General features: G+C 40.8%; 1 long non-coding RNA gene across 1 annotated transcript; it reads left to right on the forward strand.

The window, feature by feature from the left end:
* The first annotated feature begins 1,970 nt into the window (after nt 1–1,970).
* Nucleotides 1,971–4,284, forward strand: LOC144315254 (uncharacterized). The gene is made up of 2 exons (XR_013381000.1): nt 1,971–2,124; nt 2,998–4,284. It is a non-coding gene; the product is annotated as an uncharacterized LOC144315254 (long non-coding RNA).
* Nucleotides 4,285–15,487: the final 11,203 nt, after the last annotated feature.

The raw sequence follows: 15,487 nt of genomic DNA on the forward strand, positions 1-15,487 counted from the left end.
AATATAATGGCTGTTAATTGAATGCAATTACTTGATGACTATTAGGTGTTAAATTCAACCAGGAAATAGAAGAATCTATAGCGATGCAGAGACAGAAGGAATAGGGGAGGGATGGGGACAGATGGCGGGGAGGGGGGGTACTTAAAATATCACTTCTAATAAGATCTGCTTTCTCAGATCCCTGATAAAATAAGAGCAAAAACAGTCAAGATTCCAGGGAAGTTCTGTTTTCGTGTGGGTCTAGATTTCAATGGTGAGGAGGACCCACCTCCATAATAAAGAATATAGATGGGTTACAACAAGGAAAAAAGAAAGATTATGCATCCCATGCTCATCACAGCTAGTTTATACCTACTTCGCTTAATGCCTGTAGTGTGTCAGATATCGCACAAGGCATTTTACATGCAGATCCAACAGGATTAAAACAAAGTCCAAAACCGTATTCACAGATGGGACTTCAGTGCACACACTATCAACATACTCCCCAGTGTATGAATATCTGAAGTAGACTCTGGCCGAGTCTTTCTGCACAGAAGGCACTAAGAAATAGTTTGTTACAACTTCCCAGTGCCTTTGGAAATGAGAAGGATTTTGGTGAAGAATGGCAAAGAGAATCCAACTCCAACCGCCTCCAGCACTGCAGTAAGGATTCTGAGACTGGGTCTAGACTCAGGAGGAGAAAACAAAACAAGACAAATCTATACTGAAATTGCAACTTCTGCCAAGAGCACAGGTGGAAACGTTGGTAGTCTCTGTCATTCTGAGCTGAGACCTAGGTGTTCTTGGTTTCTGAATCTGTTTAAACCACGGAACACAAGAAGAGCCGCGAAGGATCACAAAGCAGTTGACTTTGTTAGGAAATGTGGATGCTAGCTACATGTTAGACACCTGGAGCCCTCTAGAGAGAAGGCTTCTCCCAATCCAACGAATAAATAAAATACAAATAAAGCTTCACCTCCGTTCAAGCCTGTGTGCCCCAGGGAGAGTCTCTTGGAATGCAGCGATCAAGATGCCTGGAACTGTGTGCTGGACCCATCCCGGGGAGTGGGTTGCATCAGTGCCCGGACTCCCAGAGCCTATCAGTGGCAAATCTGGCCCCAGAGAAGCAAATAATTAAGCAGGTCATTAGGAAGCCTATAAAAGTACGGATGTGCAGCTACGCCCTGCCGTTAACTTCAAAAGGTGACCAAAAGGCAGAGATTCTTTGTAGCAAAGGAAAAAGCAATGGAAAAAGTGAAGTCTCATGACACCCAAGAGCTACTCTGGTAGAAGTTTTTTCTACAAAAATCTGCACCAGCCCAGGCCGGCCAAGTGGCTTCCCTATTTGCTTAGGTCTGTGCTCTCAGAACGCACCCTGGCTTAGGCTGGCACTGAGATCCGCTCTGCCCCGGCCTGGAGGTGGGCAGGGTTCCTCCTAGGAGGCCAGCAGACCTGGGCGTCTCAGAGCCTGCCCTTTGGCCTTGGCCGCAGCAAAGCTGTGAAGTGTGGTTTCTTTCATTTCCTTCCTTTGGGGCCCTTCCCACTTAAATGCCCAGTGACCGCAAACTGCCCAGTGTCTTGTTTGGGTCGGGAAGGAGAATCAATTAAATTTGCTCGCACTCGAATGTAGATGACCCAAATAGCCTATGGAGGTTTATTCAACATTTCAATGGTGCTCCAGAAAGAGGGCAATATTTAATATTGGAATTGCAGGCTGTGTGGCCCTTACATGGATACAGTGTTTTCAGCTCGTAGAAAGTCTATTTTTTCTTGTCCCCCTGAGTCGTATTTCTCATTCAAATAAAGGAAAAGCCACTTGTATCTGCCCTGATATAATGCAGGTCCACGGCCTCAGGCCAGTGCTTGATTCTTTGGGCTTTTATGTTCAGGGCCTAAAGTGGACTCTCATGGTTAGGCTAGAGGACACGGGTCCCAGAACATCCCCCAGTCCCTCCTAATTCTTATTATTCCCCAACAGGTTTGGTGATGGTAAAAAAGAAGAAGATGAAGAAGAAGAAGAAGAAGAAGAAGAAGAAGAAGAAGAAGAAGAAGAAGAAGAAGAAGAAGAAGAGGAAGAAGAAGAGGAAGAAGAAGAAAGATAAAGAAAAGTTTGCAATGCCAATATACAGAATGAATTTGGCTGAGGTAAGACTGTTCTAAGTGTTCATTTGGGAAAGTAGTCAGAATATTTTCATTAATTCTTCCTTCCCCCCGTCCGCCCTCCTGCCATCAACTGGAAATAACATTTTATTGGGTACAGTTTTTCATTTTTAGAAGACCTGAGTTCCTTCACTAAATTTATTTATCTAGTAGAGCCCTGATGTGATGTAATTTTGAGGAAGGACAACACTGAGTTGGTGTAATTATTTCTTAATATTTAAAAGCTCCCTTGGTTAATGTATTTCAGGAACAAGCTGTTAAATCATTAGGGATGGTGGCCTTTTTCTAAGCAACGGCTAATGCTGGCTGGATCTGTCGGGCTTCAAGACCACCCCACCCGAGCTCCCCATTAGCACGTTGGTAATGGGTTGGTCACCACCTAACAAGTCTGATTACTACAACTATACTTTGATGGATGTGATCATAATTGAAAATTTTTATTTAAAAAAAGAAAACTAGGGGAAGTTTCCCTGTCAGATTTTATGGTGTACTCTAGGGGCTGAGGGAAGGAGAGGAAACTTCTGGAAGCCAGAATCCATATATGACCTATGGGCTCTTTCAGATGTGCTCATTTGTTGCAAAAAATAAATAAATAAATGGTGGCATGAGAGCAGTTTGAGAAGGAAGAACAGAATGAGAATTATTCTATTGTGGTTCCAGAGAACAGAACCAGGAGTAAGTCCCTAAAGGCACTTACTGTGAGAGGACTTTATGCTTCATTTAAGGATAACTTTCTTTCTTTCTTTCTTTCTTTCTTTCTTTCTTTCTTTCTTTCTTTCTTTCTTTCTTCTTTCTTTCTTTTCTTCTTCTTCTTCTTCTTCTTCTTCTTCTTCTTCTTCTTCTTCTCTTTTTTTTTAGAGAGCATTCACTCAACATAAGCAGAGAAGAAGGAGAGAGAGAATCTTAAGCAGGCCACTGGTCCAGTGCAGAGCCTGATATGGAGCTTGATTTCATAATCCTGGGATCGTGACCTGAGCTGAAATCTAAAGTCAGACGCTTAACTCTCTGAGCCATCAAGGCACCCCTAAGAATACCTTTTCTAACAGGACTACCAAAGGACAGAAGGAGGGATCCTACAGTAAAGGAATTCTATATTACTAGTCGTCTTCAAGAAAAGTCAGGAAAGCACAGTTCTTGTGGAAGAAATTCCCATATTGAATAGGAAGTAGGAGTGGTTTATCTGCAAGTTCTTTTCCTCACCTAATGTCCCCTTGATTATTCTGTGATTCAATATGAAACTGGGACAAATAGGAGCCAAGGATTCAAGTTGAGTTATTGGTAGAGGGAGGGTTCAGGATCATGGATGGTGTTTATTAGTCAGGTTGGACAGATCTGTTGAAGGGAAAGGGGATCATAATCTCACTGTGCTGTCCATATGTGGGTCATCTGGGTTCTGCGAGCAAAGAACTGTTCTCCTGGTGGGCTAGCATGGCTGAACTAGACAGGAACCACAAGCCCAGAAGTAACCCTAGCCTGGTCAGAAGTGTCACGAGTCTTCTTAACAGACACTAAACCATTTCAGAGTCTTTGTTCTTTTCTCTTTTAATCTGGCAGCAGCAAATTTCCTTTAAAGATTCAGCCTCTGTGATGGTGGGAGGTGACTTCAACTTTTATTAAAGTTATACCTGTCCACCATCTCATTTTGATGAGAATTGAGCTAATCTTTCCAGACCAATGATAGTGGATCTCAGCTGATGGGACATGGTGGTTTCATAAAACTCACCATGAATCTCAGCCTGGCCATTGTTGCCCAAGGTTCTAATCCCTCCCAGGTCTGGTATTCTGGCTATTTCAGTCTCCACTCCCTTGATCTGAGGAGCTAATGTGGACTGCAAGGACTTCGGCTGAGCCGGATGTCTCTTCATCACCTGGTTTCTCTCTTGAAATGGCTGTCATTTTGTCATCTCAGTGATATCTTCATGGAGCCCCATCTGCATGGACTGGTGACAATGATGTGCTTATGATATTCTTCCAAGAGGTCAAATCATACGCAAGGGACAAAGAAGGCAGCCTTAGCTCTAAAGAAATGTACACATACTTGGCAAAAGAAGCAAGTTTTTAAAATTTCAGTTTATTTTCCTTTTACTTCTTTTCTAAGGCATGATTACGGTTCTATCTCCTCTTCCATAAAATGTTTTAAATGAAGTCTTGATTATATTTATAACTACATATATATTTTTTACATATATATATATAAAATGCATATGCATTACAAAGTAAACATATGTAAATACATATGAAAAAAGAAAAAGAGCAAGGATGAAACTCACCAGAAACAACTTGCTTTGTTAAGGAGCAGCAAATGACATGAGCAGCAAAAGGCATGTCAGTTAATACTATGTGCTTGGGATTTTTGGAGCCCATCTTTGTCTGGGACAGCCTTCTTGGAGCTGGGACAGGAAGACAATGAGACAAATTGGAGAGGGGAAAGGGCTTTTAGTTAAAGGCTACTTGGCTGAGGTGTCATGTTGAAGAAAGTGTGTCCTGAAGATAACTACCCAATAGATTACTGATCCCAAATGCAGTTTTCAAACAAGTTATGTGACATGAATGAGAATGCCGTGTGTGAAGTTCAGTATCTTTTGTGATATTGGCAATCATAGTTATTCCATCAGACCACACCAAGCCTCAAACTGGGAATTTGAATACAGAATAGAGGTGCTGCTTCCACCTACAATCGTCCTTAACCTATTAAGCAGGACCAGTTGTACCTCTCTGACATAGTCTAAGAAACACAACTAAGCAAATGAGTGGGAGAGATGACTCCTGTACCAACTGTAGTGGGAATGACCCTAATGGAACAGAGCACATCAGGCTTGGGGCAACAACTGCCCCATTTAACTCCATTTAACTGCCGCCACTCTTTATATATTTTTAAATCATCTCCTACTGGAAAAAGCAAATGCCACACACTCAGAAAAGTCCAATTTGTTGTTGCTACTTTGTAAAGCTAAACATGAATAATTTTTGAACTATTTACTGTTAGAGATGCCCTGTGCCAGGAAGCCTTCCAAAGATTTTGGTAATAGAAAGTGGACTTGACTTCCTCGGTAGAGATACTCCTTTCCCTATCAGGGAAAATGTGAGCACTCACCTCCCTGGCTGGAAGATCTGTATCTCATTTTTATAGTGTAGTTTTTTGCATTTAGAGAGTATTATTTGACACTTGTTAGGTGCAAATCGTTACTATGATGATCTAGGAAAAGAAGGCATTTCCACGACCTTCATAACAATGTGATACTTTCCCTCAAAAGATCTCAAAGACATTCTGTTGATTATTATGGCAGTTCCACTTAAAAAACAGGATTTAGACTTGGAAACATAGAATGTTAAGAGAGCACATTGGCAACCTCCTACCCCCTCGGTCTCTGTTTCCTGTGATGCTTGGGGTATTGGGGGGCAACCCAACCTCTAGTCTGCTATTCACAGCCACTGTCTATGTCAGAAAGAGCTGAGGCTGTTTAGTGTGGAGAAGAGAGGATGCCAGAGAGACGTGGCTACTACCATCTCCATCCATGAGAGAAACTATGGAAGAGGGCAGTCAAGGGAGCTCACTTTTCCTGAGTAACCGTACATGGCAGGCGCTCGGTCCGGCATTCTGACACATCTTACACATCTTACAGAGCCGTCACAACAACCTTCAGAGGCAGATCATTTAGATAAGGAAACTAAAAATCAGAGTCTTGGTAATTTCCCAGCTAGTAGCTAAGTGGCGAAGACAGATTTAATTCTATAGGGCTAAAACTCCTAAAGTCCTTCTATGACCGAGGATTATTCTGTAACATCTTATGGATAAAACTAGGGTCAGTGGGCAGATACAGCAAGGCAGTGGATTTTATCCCATTTAGTATAAAGAGGGAATTCTGAATTGCAGAGTGGTCCAGGAATGGTAGGGTCAGGGTGGTTGAGTAGAGGGCTGTCTTTCTGGAAGCTGTGCTGGATACTAACTCAGTGTGGGGTCATCATTCTCCAGTGTGTGTTCTACAGAATATTCTGTTTGAGGAGTGCCAAAGGCGTAGAGAAAGAATGGACGTGGAGAGAAGAAAGAGGCTGTGTGGTTGAATAAATGCTAAGTTAAAACATGCCATTTCCCGGAGAATTTCTCTGAGGCTTTCACATGCTAATTGTGATTTTTGAAATCTACTAAATGAGATCTACAAAATGTAGAACTTCTTTCGCCTTGGAACTTGTTCCTTCTGGAAAATCTTCAGGGACTAATGTTCCAAAGGATGCAATCAGGAAATGCCATTGTGGAGTGTGCCAGAACACTGCAGGAGAGTGGGGTCAGGGGATCTTACAGCTTTTGCGTTTCTTTCATGTAGTCACTCATTCATCCACAGACCAGGAATCACTGAGTATTTACTGGGTGCCAGCCTCTAAGGGAGGCAATGGGGACACAAAGTAAGATCTCATCTTTGTCTCTTCTGTCTCCCAACCCAGGAGATTTCCCTCCATTCCCCCAAGCCATCACTTCACTCCAGCTACTCAGGCCCCCTTCCTATTCATGTATATGTATATGTATATGTATATATGTATATGTCTATATGTCTATATACATATATAAACATAAATTTCTGAGTTTTAAAAATTATTTTGATATTCAATTCAATATACGTATCCAGGTATATATATATATATATTATCCCAGTCAATATGTGTATATATATATATAATATATGTATTATACGTATCCAGGATAATATATATACGTATACGTATATATATACATATATATATATATATATGTATATATATACGTATCCAGGATAATATATATATATATTATCCCAGTCAATATGTGTATATATATATATATAAACATATCAAAATAATTTTAAATATTTAGATAACATTCCAAGTAATCCAAGTAATAGATTCAAAACATTTGAAAAACAGATACTAAGGACCACCTGTGTGCTGGAGGAGCATCCCTAAACTTTATACATGATGCCCCTTTATGCCCCAAACTTGCTGACCTCGTCACCAGAGTCCAAGTCTTTTCTGGAAGTGCATTTATCACCTACTTATATTTTAATATTTGAGAGGTCAAATCAGGTGACAGTGAGTTGAGTCCTAAGAATTTCAGGATGCTACTTACTCAAAGGTTTCAATTAAATATTAAACAATCATATGCCACATTCTAGGTGCTGAAAGGACCCTAAAAGGGTACCATCAGACACAAATTAGACTTTACCCTGTCTTTTTGCCAACAGAGCCAGCTGCTTATACATTTCAGAAATCCACCATTGTCATCAGACAAGCAAAAAAGGGCAGATCGTAAAATGGAATTTTTATTTAGACCAACCTGGGTTTCAATACAGGAAAGATTTATTTTCCTTCTCTTTTAAGGAGGAGTAAAGCTGTGTCTCGAGTTGCAAAATTGCTATCATACCTTGAACCAGTACCTGCTGAATGCCGACTGCCACCCAAACCTCTTCTGGTTGGGTTTCCAGATTCCTATCCTCTTAATTATTGTTCTCAGCTTCTGAGAAGAGAAAGGGCAGAGAGGTGAAGGTTTCATTCCAAATATGGGGGAAAGTCATGCATTGTGAGAAACAGCACCTTCATTGTTATTTTTACCTTTACATCTATGGAATGCTTATATTTTGTTTTATGTATACATGGCAATTTTTTAAAAATGTTAAGGAACAGGCGTTAAGCTAATTAGAATTAGAATACTTAATATGGGTTTTGAACTTCTGCCAGGAGTAGACTCCAAAGCCAGTTCTTCCTATTTGCATTGTTGCATTTATCCATTTCCAAACATTAGAAGATCCATCTATCAGATTCTGTGTAAATCCAGCACACAGATAATTTGTAAAAAAGCCTTCTTTCAAAATGTTCTGCGGTTTTTCTAATCTCGTCGCTTTTCTAATTTTCTGATCACATAACCTTGAAGTCGAAAGACACAGCCTGTGATAATCTGTGTACACTGTCTTCGTTATTATCACAGACATTTCTGGAAAAAAAAAAAAGAAAACACACACACAAAACACACACACACAAAAACCCCTTTCCACCCCCCGCACATTCAAAGCTGCCTTTAAAGTCCCACTTTGGTCACAGTTCAATCAGATCCACATTAGTCCTACTCATCAGACAGAAAAGTGTTCATGAGCATAAGGGGGATATTGACTTTAAAAATTTACTGGCGAGGCGTTCAGAGCCTGCAGGAATGTCAAAACTCCAACCTGCATTTTGATGTTTTTGCCTCCGGTTAGTCTTGACTGACATGCTTGGAGCACTTTGGTCTGTGCTCTGGCATCCATTAACTGTCCTTGACTCAATGTTACACAGGCCGTTATGGGCAGCTCGGTGCCTAATGGTTTCAGTGGATTAGACGCCCCAAGGTGTAAGGAAAACTCACGCCCCATTTTAAGGGCTCACATTGGCTATTCTTGGCTTCATTAGGGGGGCATTGTTTGATCCTAAATAATGAGAGCCTGTTAATTATTATTCTGATAATTGGGCCTCATGTGGGAGCATGGCAGAGCGGGAGGTGTTTTACAAGGAAGCAAGTTTGGAAAAGGGAGAAAGAAATGTCAAGGTTGAGGCGTCTTTGAGAGGAGTTTGTTTATATGCAAAGTGTTTTCACCTAGGTGGGGACGTGGTGCTCAATGGACGAGAGGGGAGCAGGCTTGGAGCGAGCTCAGGTCTATACTTACTTCAGCTACAGCAGATTACAAAATTACTACCTTGGGCGAGCCATTCAAAAAGGCTCACCAATCCCACGACCGAACCTGTAATTCCGCACAAAGAGATAGGGAATTGGTTTCTCCTGGAGGAGAAAGAGATCATAGGGAGAAGAGGAGTCCTGGTTGAATCCTATCTGCTCCCCAGGGAAAACTGTGAGCTTGGTTTCTTTCTGTGCTGCTGCTTTTGCTTTATTCCCCCATCTATGAAATGACAACCAAGTCCATGAAGAGTATGGCGATAAGACTGCTGCCCAGTCTCAGAAGGGGTGGCTGTCTGTCCAGGATGCACAGATGTCAGGAGTGACTGAGGTGTGTGGGGAGCAGATGATCTTTGTGCAGTAGGAAGTGGTGGTGATTGCTGGGGGTGGGGGGAGTTGGGGGGTGGGGGTGGCGGAGAGGAGAGCATATTTCCCTGAGTAAGTTAGCCTCAAATGAACCTCTGAGATGCTGTAAACATTTTGCCTTTTCAGACTATCTGTAAGTCAAAAGGAGTGCTTTAACAGTATTAAATCTGGATTGGTCTCTCTTTCCTTGGTGTGTGCTGCTTTACAGTAGTCACATTCATTTTCAATTACGTTTCTGCCACTCGTGGGATTGCGGGAGAGAAAAATCCAGAATCTGTGAATCCACACAATATTGCCTCTTTCCTGGAATCCAAATAAGAGCCCGCATTGTTTCTATTCACTTGAAGGAAGGGTGGGGTTTCAACCAATGTCTCAATTTGAAAGGAGGAGGGAGGGTTTGGGGGAAGGTAAACTTGCATTTGAAGCTTTAACCGGGGGTTTTTGTCAGACTTAAACATACTTCAGGTAGAGCTGGCCAGCTGAGATGAGAGCTGGCCTGCCTGTCGACCAGGTGACAGTGACCGACAGGAAGAGAAGAAATAGAGAGAAGGACCCTACTCATTTTGAGTTCCAGTGCTATGTTCACATGACTTCGCTTGGTTCTAAATCCCACTCTTCCAATTAAACTGGAGAGACTATCAGAAGTACGTGTTCAAAACAGTTCCATAGCCTGGAGCTTTGGACTTGCCGGAGCCTTCTTCATACAGCTCTGTGATTCTCTTTTGTATGTGTGAATGTTCTTTGAGATGCACCATGGGAGTTAGAGCAGGAGGAAAGGGTGGGAGGGCCAGGGCCAGTGTTGGGGAATTGAAGAGTTAGTGGCCAAAACAGGTGATCCTGTCTGTGATCTCTCAGCTGTTCCTAACAGCTTCAATGCACCTCATAGGTTCATCAAAATGACACTGCACTTCACTAGAACATGGCATCCTAAGAGCACAGTTATTAGAAAGCAGAGCCATCTTGGATCCTGTGCACAGGGAAGTATTGAAGTCAGACTTGGCCAAGAGAGGTAGGCAGGTAGCGCCAACAGGCAAGTGGAGACCTAGACCTCACTTGACCACTCATTCATTAGGTGACCTTGAACTTAACTAAGATTCTTGGTCTGATTCTTCATCTGTGAAATGAGGTTATATATGCCAGCCTTTGAAACTGATAGGGATGCTATGATGCCAGAGTAAGGATGTAATCACAAAGTGATTTGGAAAAGTGGAAAACTATGTAAACATAAGGCATGCTATTATTTCCACAAAAGTTAGGGCAGTAGGAACTCTTAACACTCTCCCTGCCTTCCCTCTCTACCTCCCATCTTGCTGCTTTTTTTTAAAAAGTAAGCTATATGCCCAACATGGTGCTTGAACTCAAGATCCCAAGATCAAGAGTTGCATGCACGACCCACTGAGCCAGCCAGGCACCCGCGATCTTGCCATTTTGCATTTCTTCTTATTGCTGAGAGGATCAGCCCCGTACTCAAATTCCCATAAGAAGATCAGAGATATCTTCCCTTGGAACAGACTAATGACTCTTTAGAAATAGCACATATTATAGTGGCCTATATACTCATATCTGTTAGATTTCATGTAAATCATTGAAGCTATTGTTTTGTTGGTGTCTGAACACAGCGAGTTTGGTAGCAAAGAATATGTCACTTTTCTGCCCAAGATTCTTACAGGTGAAGAACATAAGGCTGACTAGGCCAACTGATCTTTAAACCAGGTTCCATAAGAGTTATTGAAATTCTTTTTCTATCTTTTTAGATTTTCATCCCATATCATTTCTTGAAATTTCAAGTTCTGGTTTTTATTTAGCCATTTTCTCTTTTATCTGTGTTGGAAAAGTTGCTTCATGTTTCCATGATGGGCAATGAAGCATGTCTTCCTGAGACTGCTGAATAGGTGTGACATTACTTTCCAAATCTTTACATTTTATAGACTTATTACCATGGTTCTGCAAGGCCTTGCCTTTTGCATCTGATGGCTCCTAATCTTTTTAGTTTGTTTTCTCACAGAAGCCTCTCTCTCTCCTTGGCCTGAAGTTCCAATTGCCAATTTTATGAGATGTTTTACTACCTTACAATTATTACAGAAACCATAGTCCCTCTCTGGAGAGCTCACAGTTTGCTAAATTAGAAGAATGATATATCATCAAGGGCCATGGGTCAGAGACACTCCTGGATGAAAACACTATTTTATAAAAAGGAAGAAAGCTTGGTTTATCCCCAGAACTTTTCTATTCCAAATAGGAAATCTTCCCCAGGTTTACTAGTTTACAGTGATGTCATCTTATGTCTTGACATTCACTAGGGCAGATGATTGCCAAGGTCTTTGGTGCCTTTGAACTTGTACAAATAGTTCCACTTCAGTGACTGTGACTCAGAAGGCAATCTCACAGCTGCTGCTCTGTCCTCTGGATGGCAGGGCATTTGTGTTTCGTGGATGAACCCTGGATAGTGGATTTTATGGCAAAACATATATTCATATTCTCTCTGTCTTGCTCGCTTTCAGAATCATTATAGAATGCTTCCTCTACTTTTTAGCTGAGGTTACATTGGCAACTCTTCTAAACTTAGCATTTCCTGTAACACAGAAAATATCTGTAGTTCAAAATAGCATGCTCTTTTTCAATGGCATGTTCCCTAAGAAAAGGACTTTGTCTTGTCTATCGGGCCTCTCTTCCAGCTCCCTGTCTTACTCACTAATGATGATGGAGGAAAAGTTGTAAATACCATAGATCACAGATTCTGTCAAGGTAAAGATCACTCAATGATCAAGTGACCACGGGGTGGATTAAAAGCTGAAGGAAATATTTAGAATTAGGCATTTTAACTGAATAGGAATCCAGGATAAGCCAATGTGGAGTGTGGTTTAGAAACACATCCAACCCCACCTCACCTCTCCCATCATCCATTTATGGGTTCACTGTGAGGGTAGATTATCTGTGGTGATTTGGGAATGCTGGGCCAGCTCAAACTTCCTAGAAACCCTCCTCCTCTCTTCTGCTTTGTGTCCTGAGGAAAAGTGATTGCAGAAGGAAGATTTTTAGGTTATTGTGCTTTGGATTATTCATCACATCAAGTTAATTGAAAGTTGTTAATTTAGGAGAAAATATTTTTTTTTCTGACCAGGAATAAAGAAACTTTCATTCGATAGTCACAAATAACAAAAGCCTACCCAACTCAACTTGTTCAAAAACTTCTAGTAGGAAAAAAAAAAAAAAAAAAAAAAACTTCTAGTAGGGAATGGTGTGGGAGGCATTAGACAAATTTGTGAAGACATTTTCATGAATTCATTTCTCATTTTTCTTGTCACTGTTTTCTTGTCACTGTTCTGGTAGATATAAGACTTAAAGCAATTGGTCACACCACACTATCAAATATACTTGACAGAATCACCTTATTGTTTCAAAGTAAGTATTCTTATCCCATCATCTGGGCCAGGATGGTTTTCTAGAGCCTTGCGAATAAATTTGTCTAAGATCAGGAAGGACTAAACAGGCACAGCAGGCTATGTGCACACCTGGTGAAATAGACTAGTCAAGACAAGTCACCTGAGTTACGGCTGTTAAACCCCGGTATGGGGTCTTTGGTTCAATTTGAGTTACCTGGCAGGTATTTATGAAGAGAGCTCAGGCTTACTTCTCCAGAATTCTCTAATGCTAAACTCTTTCAGAGGCTATGGCTATGACACAAACATTTCCATCAGTTCAACTAATACTGCACAACTGATCAGAATGTACCAGGCACTATCCTAGATGCTGGAGATGGCTAGCTGAACAATATAGACATAATCCTTGCTCGTTTTGGCTTTTTTAGTCTAGAAGGGAAGAAAGACATTATTAATAATGTACAACGGAAGAAAAAATATATAATTGCTATTGATCAAACTCTAACCTTCTTTTCTCAAGTAAACTAGTTCAAATGAATACTACTTTTCTCTCTGTCATTTTTTTTTTTAACCTTCCTTCCCCATGGATTCTTTTTCACTGAGTAAGGAAGGGCCAAGTAGCTGTCCCAAAGGAAACTGGTCAAGTCTCAGGCTTTCCAACTTCTATAGAGATATGTTGTCAGCCCCTGCTTTCTTCCTCTCTACCTTTAAAAAGTTATTTGAGATGGAAAAGGTTTTAACATCTATCCCCCAAAAAGGAAATTTCTGTGTGTATCTATATGTCTATACACAGAGAATGGAAATCTTAGAGATTATCTCTAGGACTCTATTTTCCAAATCCATGAATCTCAGTGGTTCAACTGAAATCAAGTTGCCTACATCCCCAAACCCAGAAACTTCCTTAGCAGACTGGTTAGGGAGTCAGACCCAGGAATGTAAGAGAGAATTTGTAGCTTGGAAGATCTGTGTGGTGTCAGATGAGTAACCAGAATGGCCTTCTTTTGAGAACTTGTTGCCATTTGGCATGATTAACTCTAAGTGTCCTGTAGTTCTCATTTCCAGCCCAATTGCTGCACGGCCCTGATAAGTGTGCGTACAAGGGTGTGGGAAGGGAATCCACAGAGGAATGGAATTTTTGTGGTTTTCGTTTGTATTTGCTTTGCGATTTTCAAATTCAAGAGAAGTGCACAATAAGAAATGGGTCAAGTTTAGGGGTGCCTGGGCAGCTCAGTCGGTTGAGCATCTGACTCTTGATTTCGGCTCAGGTCATGATCTCAGAGTTGTGAAACTGAGCCCTGTATTGGGCTCTGCACTGGGCATGGAGCCTGCTTGAGATTCTCCCTCTCCCTCTCCCTCTTACCCTGTCACATACTCACAAAAAGAAATATATCAAGTTTAGCAGAACTTTGTAGTAGACGTAGAAGGCTTTGATATACATCCAAGTAGATGGTAAATAATAGCTTCTAACGTTGTTAGCTATTGTACCTAATAAAATTTTTGACATAGATTTATTGCACCACAGAAGAGCAGAAACCATTTATCTTTTGGTAAGATGCATTTTGCACTGATTTAGAACAAGCATGTTCCCTAACCTGCATCTGCAGCACCAAGTGAAGGAAAGTTGGGTGGTCACTACACATCATTTCCATATCCTGAGCCAAAGGAAGTCTTCATGATTCATAAAGTGCTAAATCATTCGATTGAAGAAGAAAATAAAGACAATGTTTTTACAGAATGAACCATTTGATCTGGTAGTCCTCTATAAATGGCCCCTCTGTTTTCCACCATGCCCATAGGGTGGATTGAATGCAGAATTGTGAAGCATTCAAATTATTCTTCAATTCCTTCTTGCTTCTCCCTCTTAAACTTGATTCCCTTCTACCTGTGTCTTGGCCTCCACTCTGTCCTCATTGTCTAGTTTCTTGACCATAAAAGAACCACCTCGTCCCACAACTTGATTTGACATTTCTGTTCATTGTTCTATATAAATACAATTTATTGAGCACTTGCTCCACACTAGATTCTCTCCTAGGCTCTTTGATTATCTCAAACACCAATAGATAGGTACTGTTATGATCTCCACTTGTCAGATTTTTCTAAATATTGCAAAAATGTTATATATATATTATGTCTAAAGCAGAATTCTTGCCCCCCCCCACTAAATTCCCTCTTCTTCATTCACCTTGTGTTCAAACCAACTCCCCAGAGTCATTTTTTATTTCTCTCCTTCCCTCATCCCCATATCTAATCTTCCGGTGAGTATTGCCAACTGCACTTTTAATATTGATCACAAATCCAACCATTTCTTAGAAGATTTATTTATATTCTCCAAATTTAAAAACTTTGAGTTGGTATTTCCTCTCCCTTGAATATTCCTCCCTCAGATTTTTCCTCTGGCTGATATTATCTCTTCATTAAAATTTAAGTAAAATGTCACCTCCTCAAAGAGTTTTCCTTGCCTACCCGATGCCCCCTTCTCAGATTCTTTTATTTTGATTTAGTTAGTTTTATGTTAGCTTTCACTACATCTTCTTAGCTCTCACTCTACTGTGTTTCTATGTTTATATTCTAGCTTTGCTGATAAAATGTAAGCTTCATTAGGGTAAAGAATTTGACTCTCTGACTACTTATAAGTAGTATAGGCCAGACATAGAATAGACACAGAATAGACAATAATACTCATCAGTGAGTAAACAGACAAGGAAACACAAACCAACGAAAATTGAGTAAACTTGCCCAAGGTTACACAGCTAGTAAGTGTGCAAGTCTTTGTCAGTCTGTCTCTAAAATGCTATGCTAAGTTGCATCCTCTCTTCCTCCCCATCAAATCACCCCTCCATCCTAGACTCTTCATTATGGTTTCCCAAGAAATCCAATGTCTAGCCTAATTCTTGCCAAGTAAGCATCTTCCTTCTCATAGAAAAATAAA

The sequence above is a fragment of the Canis aureus genome, chromosome 6, assembly GCF_053574225.1.
Source record: "Canis aureus isolate CA01 chromosome 6, VMU_Caureus_v.1.0, whole genome shotgun sequence".
Classification (NCBI taxonomy): Eukaryota; Metazoa; Chordata; class Mammalia; order Carnivora; family Canidae; genus Canis; species Canis aureus.